Source organism: Oryza glaberrima, chromosome 4, assembly GCF_000147395.1.
Source record: "Oryza glaberrima chromosome 4, OglaRS2, whole genome shotgun sequence".
Lineage (NCBI taxonomy): Eukaryota > Viridiplantae > Streptophyta > Magnoliopsida > Poales > Poaceae > Oryza > Oryza glaberrima.
Genome location: NC_068329.1, coordinates 8,387,424 through 8,398,070, shown reverse-complemented (window position 1 = coordinate 8,398,070; position 10,647 = coordinate 8,387,424).

Below are 10,647 nucleotides of genomic sequence, written 5' to 3'. Positions count from 1 at the left end.
TAGATAAAACAGTGATAACGCGGGAATTTAAATAAAGCGATAATGCAATAATTTAAATCAAAATAATTTTATAAACTGGGATTCCATATGTTCAAGGATGATGTGACTTGCCTTGCTCACTTTCCCAAACGTCGGCTTCAACCTCCACGAAGAGCGGATCTTCCGAAGCTGCAGCGTCTACACGACCAACGGGAAATAAAAGGGCTTTTACTCTAATAAACTCCATATAACAAGCAGGAACAAAGCACAAAAATGGGTTCTTGACTTCTTAAGGAAAAATTAGAGACTTGAACGGTCCAATTTCGAGTTCAAATGGCCAAGTTATGGCCATTTGAAGTTTATATGCTCTTTAAATGAATATTTGCGAATTTCTTCATTTAAAATTTAATTTAAAAAGGGTTTATTGCGTCAGCCGAGGGGAGGGGGCGCGCGGACCGGGTCCACGGAAGTGGGGCCCACGCGGCAGCCTCATGGTCCACGGTGGATCGGGTGCACCCGGGCTCACACCGGCCGGCGCCGTGGGCCCCACACGTCAGCCACACCCGAGGGCGCGGGCGGCTGACGGCCGGGCCCCACGCGGCAGCCACTCGGCACGCCCGAGGGCGGCCCTGCCGGCGCGGTCGGCGGGAGGCGGCGCGCCCACGCCCCAATGGTCGCCGCCGGCGACCACCGGTGCAGCAGAGCGGCGGCCGAGAGAGGGAAGGGAAGGGGGAAAGGAGGCGACGGTCCACGGCTCACCCTGGGGCGACGGCGGCAACGGGGGAGGCGGCCGGAGCGGAGGGAGGCGGTGGCGCGGCTCAGGTCGACGGGGACGACGGTGCTCCGGCGGTCGACGACCGAAACGGAGAGGTGGACGAGGTCGGCGAGGATGCGGCGAAGCCGAAGGAGGCGGCGCCGAGGTGGGAGGCGGTCCGGGGCGACGACGGCGGCGGACCGGAGCTCGGCGACGACGGCGGCGGACCGGAGCTCGGCGGCGACGGTGGAGAGAGAGAGCGACATCGCGAGCTCGAATCCGGCGAGGAGGAAGGGCAGCGAGAGGCGGAAACGGACGGAGGAGGTGCGGGGTGGGTTTAAATAGGGTTGGAAGGGGGAGAGGGCGGCCGGGGAGGAAGGAAACCAGCGCGGGAGGTCCAGCCGCCATCAATGGCGCCGGCGAGATTTGCGGGGGCAAATCCGCCTGTTTGAACGCGAGAGAGAGAGAGAGAAATGGGGGGAAAGGTAGAGGGCATCACGGGGAATATTTCCCCCCACTTTATTGCTCGCGGGGACGGCGGGATGCGGCGGAATCGGCGGCGGCTGCGGCGCTAGGGCGTGGGCGAGACGGCGGGAGCGGCGGGAGGAAGGAGATGACGGGTGGGCCCTACCCGTCAGCGAGGGTGGCGGGCGGGCCCGGCCGTCAGCGGCGCGCGCGGGGAGAGGCCGAGTGGGCCGCGGGGAGAGAGGGGGGGGAAGGAGAGATGGGCCGGGCCGGCCCAAGGGAGGGAAGGGGGACTTTTAGGGTTTTTCTTTTTATAAAATCATTTTAACTTTGTTTATTTCTTAATAATTATTAATTGTGCTCTGAAAATTCCACTAAAATTTATTTACGCATTTTAGGCTTTTAGGAAATATACAAAAATCCTCCAAGCCTTATTTGGCTTTTAACTTTGCACATTTTAATTGTTGGAGGCTTTCACACGGATTTTAATTATTCTAGGCATCATTTAAGGGATATATTTTAGAGTCGTTTTGGGACGTGACAAACCTACCCCCCTTAAACGGAATCTCGACCCCGAGATTCGGAAGAACTGGCGAAGAGATCGGGATGGGCTGCCTTCAGCCCGTCTTCACGCTCCCAAGTAGCTTCTTCCTCGGCGTGGTTGCTCCATTGGACCTTGAAAAAACGGATTACCCGGTTCCTGGTCCTGCGCTCCATGGTGTCCAGGATTTTCACTGGTCTCTCTACGTAGGTCAAGTCTTCGCGAACTTCAATTTGCTCTGAATCGGCCTGCTCGGATGGCACTCGAAGACATTTCTTGAGTTGCGACACATGGAACACATCATGCACGTTGCCCAAGGATGCGGGCAGCTCCAACTGGTAAGCAACTTCTCCGCGTCGAGCAATGATGCAGAAAGGACCCACGAACCGAGGTGCGGGCTTCCCTTTCGTCTGAAACCTGTGTACGCCCCGCAATGGCGTGACCCGAAGGTACACAAAATCGTCCACTGCGAACTCCAGGTTACGGCGTTGGTTGTCTGCATAACTTTTTGGCCGAGATTGTGCCACCTTTAGATTATCCCGAATGGTTCTGACTTTAGCTTCAGCTTCTCTGAGGATATCAGTCCCGAACACTTGGCTTTCCCCAACTTGGTCCCACAATAGCGGTGTCCGGCATTTGCGGCCATACAACGCTTCGTACAGTGCCATTTGTATGCTGGCTTGGTAGCTATTATTGTAGGAGAACTCGGCATAGGGGAGACTCTTATCCCAGGTCTTCCCAAAATCTAGGACACATGCGCGAAGCATATCTTCTAGGATCTGATTTAGACGCTCGGTCTGTCCATCTGTCTGCGGGTGATACGTGGTGCTGAAATTTAATCGGGTACCCAACTCTTCTTGGAGCTTCTTCCAGAAGTGAGAGGTGAATTGGCTTCCCCTATCAGATACAATTTTCTTAGGAACGCCATGGAGACTTACGATCCTAGCGAAGTAGAGCTCAGCTAGTTTGTTCCCTCCATAGGTGGTCTTTACGGGAATGAACCGAGCTACCTTGGTTAGTCGGTCCACGACTACCCATATAGAGTCATAACCGCCTTGGGTTTTTGGAAGTCCGGTGATGAAATCCATCCCAATTTCATCCCATTTCCATTCTAGTACTTGTAGAGGTTGGAGAAGTCCGGCCGGCCGTTGGTGCTCGGCCTTGACACGCTGGCACACATCACAAAGGGCCACGAACTCTGCAATTTCCCGCTTCATACTAACCCACCAGTATTTCTCTTTCAAGTCCAAGTACATCTTCGTGCTGCCATGATGGATGGAATAGGGACTTTCGTGAGCTTCCTGAAGTATCAACTTTTTAAGTTCCCTGTCGTCTGGAACGCATACCCGATTTCCGTTCCATAGGGTTCCGTGTTCATCCTCTGTGAAACCAGCGGCTTTACCCTGTTTCATATTCTTGAGGATCCCATGCATATCTGGATCATTCTTCTGAGCCTCACGGATTTGATCAAGCAAGGTAGGCTTGGCTTCCAGAGTAGCCAAAAATCCATGGCTAACGATGCTTAGGTTCAGGGCTTCCATCTGTTGATTAAGTTCCGGTGGAATGCCACGGACGCCAAGAGTGTTGCAATGGCTTTTTCGACTTAGAGCGTCGGCGACCACGTTGGCCTTACCAGGGTGATAGTGGATTCCCACATCATAATCCTTGATGAGTTCTAACCATCTCCTCTACCGAAGATTCAGATCCGACTGAGTGAAGATGTATTTCAAACTCTTATGATCAGTATATATTTCACAGCGATTCCCAATGAGATAGTGCCGCCAGATCTTTAGAGCATGAACCACAACGGCTAACTCCAAATCATGGGTAGGGTAGTTGCCTTCATGGGGCCGTAGCTGGCGTGAGGCATAGGCTACCACATGACCTTCCTGCATGAGCACGCACCCCAATCCTTGGCGCGAAGCGTCACAGTACACCATGAAGTCCTTGCGAGTATCCGGTAAGATTAAAACTGGCGAGGAAACCAGCTTTTCCTTGAGAGTTTGGAACGCCTTCTCGCATTGCGGGCTCCACACAAATTTTTCTTCTTTCTTCAACAATTGTGTCATGGGTCGAGTGATTTTGGAGAAGTTCTCGATGAACCTCCGATAGTACCCGGCCAAACCCAAAAAGCTGCGAACCTGAGTGACTGTCTTGGGTTGCTTCCAATCGGTGACGGCGGTCACCGTTTCGGGATCCACAGCAACTTCTTTAGCAGATATCACGTGCCCTAAGTACTTGACTTCGGACAACCAGAACTCACACTTGCTAAGCTTGGCATACAATTGATGTTCCCGCAACTTTCCCAACACCAGACGGAGATGCCGCTGATGGTCTTCCTCTGATTGTGAGTACACCAGGATGTCGTCAATAAAGACCACAACAAACTTATCCATGTATTCCATGAACACTTTGTTCATTAAGTTCATGAAGAAGGCAGGAGCATTGGTCAGACCGAACGACATCACCGTGAATTCATACAGCCCATATCGCGTGGTGAATGCGGTCTTCGGGATATCTTCTTCACGGATACGCAATTGGTGATATCCGGAACGAAGATCAATCTTGGAGAATACAGTGGCACCTTTAAGCTGATCGAACAGATCATCGATCCAGGGAAGAGGGTACTTGTTTTTGATAGTGACTTCATTGAGAGCTCTGTAGTCAACGCACATCCTCTTTGTCTTGTCTTTCTTCTCCACAAAAATCACGGGAGCACCCCAGGGGGAAGTGCTCGGCCGTATGTACCCCTTTTCCTTCAGCTCTTCCAACTGCTTCTTGACTTCGGCCAGTTCATTTGCTGCCATACGGTAGGGTCGCTTGTACCGAGGAGTGGTTCCTAGAGCAAGATCTATCCGGAACTCAATCTCTCGCTTGGGCGGCATACCGAGTAGTTCTTCCGGAAACACATCTCCGAACTCACTGACGATGGGGATTTCTGACGGTCCTATCTGATGAAGTTCTGAACTGCCGACAGAGATTGAGGGTGCAAAGAAAACAACCGGTTGTTCCGGCCCTCGGTACAGAGTGACAGTGCGTCTTGCGCAATCCACTACTCCTTGGAATTGAGCCAACCAATTCATCCCAAGGATCACATCCAAGTTCTTGGTGTCTAGAAGAATCAGGTCCGAGGGAAAAGGAATTCCCTGGATTTCTATAGGAACGGCAGGGCTATAATACTTTGCTGTCATAACCCCTCCAGGGGTGGTGATGAGCAGAGGGTTCCTAAGCCTTTCTACCCCCAACTGATTTCTCCCCACGAATGGCACAGATATAAACGAGTGGGAAGCTCCAGAGTCGAACAAAATGGTAGCAGGAACGGAATGAATGAGGAACGTACCAACGATGACGTCCGGAGTCGTCAGCACATCCTCGGCAGTCACGTGGTTCACACGACCCCGAATGACATCCTTACCACCGTTGTTTGGGCGGGGAGGCGCTTGGCCTTGCTGGCGCCTCGGCTTTGGGCATTTATCCGCAAAGTGCCCGGGCTCGAAGCAGTTGAAGCACAGACGCTGCTGACCTTGAGCGTCCCTGCGGCCTTGACCAGGCTGCACAGCTGGCGTAGGAGGACGGGGTACACGGGTCCCTTGCTGATTCTGCTGTTGCTGTGGCTGTGGGACGCGCACCACGAATTGAGGTCGGGGCGCGGAGCGAGGTTGCTGCTGCTGCTGCTGCGAGGATGATCCCCCTGGATAGGGATTGGTGTAGCGGACCCTTTGGTTAGCCCCCTGTTGATTGTGGAAATTTGCCAAGCGACGCTTGTGCGACTCCAGTTCCTTGTGCTTGGCTTCCAAGCGGATGCTCTTGTCCACCAAACGTTGGAAATCCAGATAATCCCCGGAGACCAGACGCACAGATAGCTCAGGGTCCATTCCTGCCAAGAAGTTCTCCTGCTTCTCCTCATCTTCACGAACATCCTCCGGGGCGTACCGGGCCAGGTTGTTAAACTCATGCAAGTACTCCATCACAGAGCGGTTGCCTTGCTTCAACTCTTGGAATTCCCTTTTCTTAAGGGCCATGACTCTAGCGGGCACATGGGTCCTCCGGAAAGCGGCGGTGAAGCGGGCCCAGGTAATAAGCTGCCTCTCTGGCTGCGTAGCTTGGAAGTGGTCCCACCATAGAGACACGGGCCCCTGCAGTTGGTGAGCGGCAAAGATGACTTTCTCCTCATCGTTGCACTGCACGGTGTCTATCTTTTTCCCCACGGCATGCAACCAATCCAAAGCATCCACGGGGTTATTGGAGCTAGAGAAGGTAGGCGGACGGATGCGGAGGAACTCGGCGAGTTTAGAGTGTTGTGGGGGTGGTGGTGGAGGTGGAGCATTATGTTGTGGCGGATTTTGGATGTGATGGAGGAAAGCAGCCATCATGTTGGCCTGCTGGGCGAGGATTTGGGTGAGGATGGAATTGGTGTCTGGTGGTGGTGGTGGAGGCGGGCGAGGAGGTGGAGGTGGGCTGCCATGGTTGTTGTGGTTGTTGCCTTCGGGGTGACTGCCTTCACCGGTAGCAGCACTTCTCCTGGTTGTCACCATCTGAAAATCCCACACAGAACCAGCAAACAGAGAGAGCTGACTATTAAAACTAACCACCCACGACTACCATAATTCTTGAATTTATTTCTACTATTAAATTGGTTCATTAAGGTTCAAGTTGCTTAAGCAAATAAAATAAAGACAGGCTCCGACACAGTTATACCACACACCGGTATAACCATGCCCCACACGACTCTAGCAGAAAAACAAACAAGAAGAACACACGCGCAAGCCTACTAACTGCTCGTCTACTTCTGCGACGGGCCAGGGCGGAAGGTGAGCAGCAGCGCATCCTCCGTGCTACCAACGCCGGAGGCTCCCTCCTCCTGAGGAACCGAGGGCGCGGGCTCGGCGCGAGGGGTCTCGACAAAGCAGGTCCATGCCAAGGACTGACGAACAAGCTCGGGCCTGGAGGTACTCTTGCGGGCGGTGATCTTCAGGCTGCGGCAGACGCGGCGGCGCTTGGGGCGACAGACCTCTCCCTGGGTGATGTTTAGCTGACACAGCTGCACCTCCACTGCGTCTAGGTCCTTCTTCAGCTGCAGATTCTCCTGACGCAGCTCCAGGATCTTCATGTTGTTCTCGACCAACCCACGGCGCACCATCTGATGGAAGTCGATACGAGCCGCGTCGTACGCCTCCACCATGCGCGCCAGGTGCATGATGGTAGCGTCATCCTCCGTGCTAGCATCCCGGAAGGTGGCGTGGTCGCGGTTTCCTCCGCGACGAGGGTGGTAGCGGTAGGGCGAGTGCTGCAACTCATCCGGGTAGCGCTGGTGAAGAGTGCCGATGGCGAGGAGTGCGGCGTTCTGGCAAGCGGCGGAGAAGGAATCTCCACCCGCGGTGACTGCCAACGAGGTCCTCTCGGGAGAGCCAGTGAGGATCACTGCAGTGACCTCCCAAGCAGCGTGGGGCTCTGCATCGTCACCCTCCTGCTCCGGGAGCTGCTTGCCCTGGTAGTCCACTCCATGCGGATACCCCAGGACAACGCACATGCCCTGCAGCTCCAAAAGAAGCCAGTCAGGTCCAGACCACGACGGTTGATGCTGCCGGCCATCTACAAACAAAAACAAAAGAGAAAAGCAACATTTTAAAGATCAGATTTTGACGATAAATGAAGCAGCAGGACAGAGAGAGACTAGAGGATTTTCACAAATAAGAAAAGATTTTTATTTCGAAAATATTGCTAAGGCTTGGGATCTAAGGCTCATCCTAGGGTCAAGGGGGCTCTGATACCAACTTGTCACGACCGGAAATAACCCAACGGGCGTTCCTTATGTGCGTGCATTATTCCTTGTCCCAGGAGGCAAGGTACACCAAAAGTTGATACCATTCAGAGTTTAACAAGCGGAAGAGTAATTAATTAATTTATTACATGGGCGGCGAAGACCTAGCACACAAGAAGACAAACGAAAAACAGCGGAAGACTAGGGCGACGACCACAGGCGCTTGACGGCAGGCACGAGCTAGACACCAAAGCGTTCATCTTCCAGGGGCTCCTCTTCTGGGTTTGGGACAAATTGAGCAAGACTGAGTACAACCACCGTACTCAACAAGACACACCCATAAGTGCAGAATAAATGCAAGGGAGTACAAAGGGGGTTATAATATAAAGGGTTAGGGTTTGCAGTAAACAGCATTAAAAGACACTTAGTTGTTCAAAGCTATTTTGTAAACACGATTCTAGAGCTGTACAAGATTATTAATCAAGGCCGTGAACCCTCACGAACCTGCCTTAACCCAAGGACTACGATGATTCAGACCGAACTGGCAACCCGACCCTGGGTCCCAGCTCGTCCCAAGCCAACCCAGGCCAACCATTCCACATTTTAGTTGTTAAGCAGGTTTTAAGAATTAAAACACTAACTTGGGTACATTGCTCGGCTTGCCCATAACCGAGGGCGCGGCTATTCGAATAGATTATACTCTGATCAGAGGTGTACATCTTTACCCACAAGACACATCTTCCTCACGTGTAACCACGTGCCACATACCACCACGGTATACGGACGGAAGACGTGACATAGTTTCCAACCCATCCTAGCCATAGACAAGAGGACCGACCCAACCCCACCTACGGCCGGAACCCCCGGGCCAGGTAGGCAGGACTGAGCCCCTAGCAGCAGGACACCGGCCCTGTACCCATGACATCTCGACTACCGGGCCGCAGCTCGTGTAGCCTTCATTTGCCCTAGAGATGTCCATCGACCCCCCGACTTCGTCCATCTCCATCCGTGTACTTTTGTTTATAACCAGACTGAGCCACAAACTAAGCCTTACCCACTAGACATGTGGAAGTACGGTAGTGCTTTGCAATAGAGGCCCGAAGACCGGTCCTTATATGGCCGAGGTGCTACTATCAAAACCATGCACCCCGAGCCCAGCCTAAAACCATTTTGAGGGTTTTGAATAGAGGGGGAGGTGTGAATCCAATTCCACAATAATCCAGCCATTCCATAGTGTCCAGGTGATGAGAATATTCCCAAAGTCTAGAGTTGTAAAACCACCTAATGTTGCCTAATTAACCAGCGAAGCATCTACCTAAATTCATACTAGTGGTACCATGAGTAGAGTGTCCACTAGTTGGGGTTTTGTTTACTCTAGGGTGAACAAGGTAATAATAACATTAACAATAATAAGGTCATAACAAAGGTAAAATAGGCATGGCTAGATAAAACAGTGATAACGCGGGAATTTAAATAAAGCGATAATGCAATAATTTAAATCAAAATAATTTTATAAACTGGGATTCCATATGTTCAAGGATGATGTGACTTGCCTTGCTCACTTTCCCAAACGTCGGCTTCAACCTCCACGAAGAGCGGATCTTCCGAAGCTGCAGCGTCTACACGACCAACGGGAAATAAAAGGGCTTTTACTCTAATAAACTCCATATAACAAGCAGGAACAAAGCACAAAAATGGGTTCTTGACTTCTTAAGGAAAAATTAGAGACTTGAACGGTCCAATTCCGAGTTCAAATGGCCAAGTTATGGCCATTTGAAGTTTATATGCTCTTTAAATGAATATTTGCGAATTTCTTCATTTAAAATTTAATTTAAAAAGGGTTTATTGCGTCAGCCGAGGGGAGGGGGCGCGCGGACCGGGTCCACGGGAGTGGGGCCCACGCGGCAGCCTCACGGTCCACGGTGGACCGGGTGCACCCGGGCTCACACCGGCCGGCGCCGTGGGCCCCACACGTCAGCCGCACCCGAGGGCGCGGGCGGCTGACGGCCGGGCCCCACGCGGCAGCCACTCGGCACGCCCGAGGGTGGCCCTGCCGGCGCGGTCGGCGGGAGGCGGCGCGCCCACGCCCCGATGGTCGCCGCTGGCGACCACCGGCGCGGCGGAGCGGCGGCCGAGAGAGGGAAGGGAAGGGGGAAAGGAGGCGACGGTCCACGGCTCACCCCGGGGCGACGGCGGCGACGGGGGAGGCGGCTGGAGCGGAGGGAGGCGGTGGCGCGGCTCGGGTCGACGGGGACGACGGTGCTCCGGCGGTCGGCGACCGAAACGGAGAGGTGGACGAGGTCGGCGAGGATGTAGCAAAGCCGAAGCAGGCGGCGCCGAGGTGGGAGGCGGTCCGGGGCGACGACGGCGGCGGACCGGAGCTCGGCGGCGACGGCGGAGAGAGAGAGCGATGTCGCGAGCTCGAATCCTGCGAGGAGGAAGGTCGGCGAGAGGCGGAAACGGACGGAGGAGGTGCGGGGAGGGTTTAAATAGGGTTGGAAGGGGGAGAGGGCGGCCGGGGAGGAAGGAAACCGGCGCGGGAGGTCCAGCCGCCATCAATGGCGCCGGCGAGATTTGCGGGGGCAAATCCGCCCGTTTGAACGCGAGAGAGAGAGAGAGAGAAATGGGGGGAAAGGGAGAGGGGATCACGGGGAATATTTCCCCCTACTTTATTGCTCGCGGGGACGGCGGGATGCGGCGGAATCGGCGGCGGCGGCGGCGCTAGGGCGCAGGCGAGGCGGCGGGAGCGGCGGGAGGAAGGAGATGACGGGTGGGCCCCACCCGTCAGCGAGGGTGGCGGGCGGGCCCGCCCATCAGTGGCGCTCGCGCAGGGAGAGGCCGAGTGGGCCGTGGGGAGAGAGGGGGGGAAAGGAGAGATGGGCCGGGCCGGCCCAAGGGAGGGAAAGGGGACTTTTAGGGTTTTTCTTTTTATAAAATCATTTTAACTTTGTTTATTTCTTAATAATTATTATTTGTGCTCTGAAAATTCCACTAAAATTTATTTACACATTTTAGGCTTTTAGGAAATATACAAAAATCCTCCAAGCCTTATTTGGCTTTTAACTTTGCACATTTTAATTGTTGGAGGCGTTCACACGGATTTTAATTATTCTAGGCATCATTTAAGGGATATATTTTAGAGTCGTT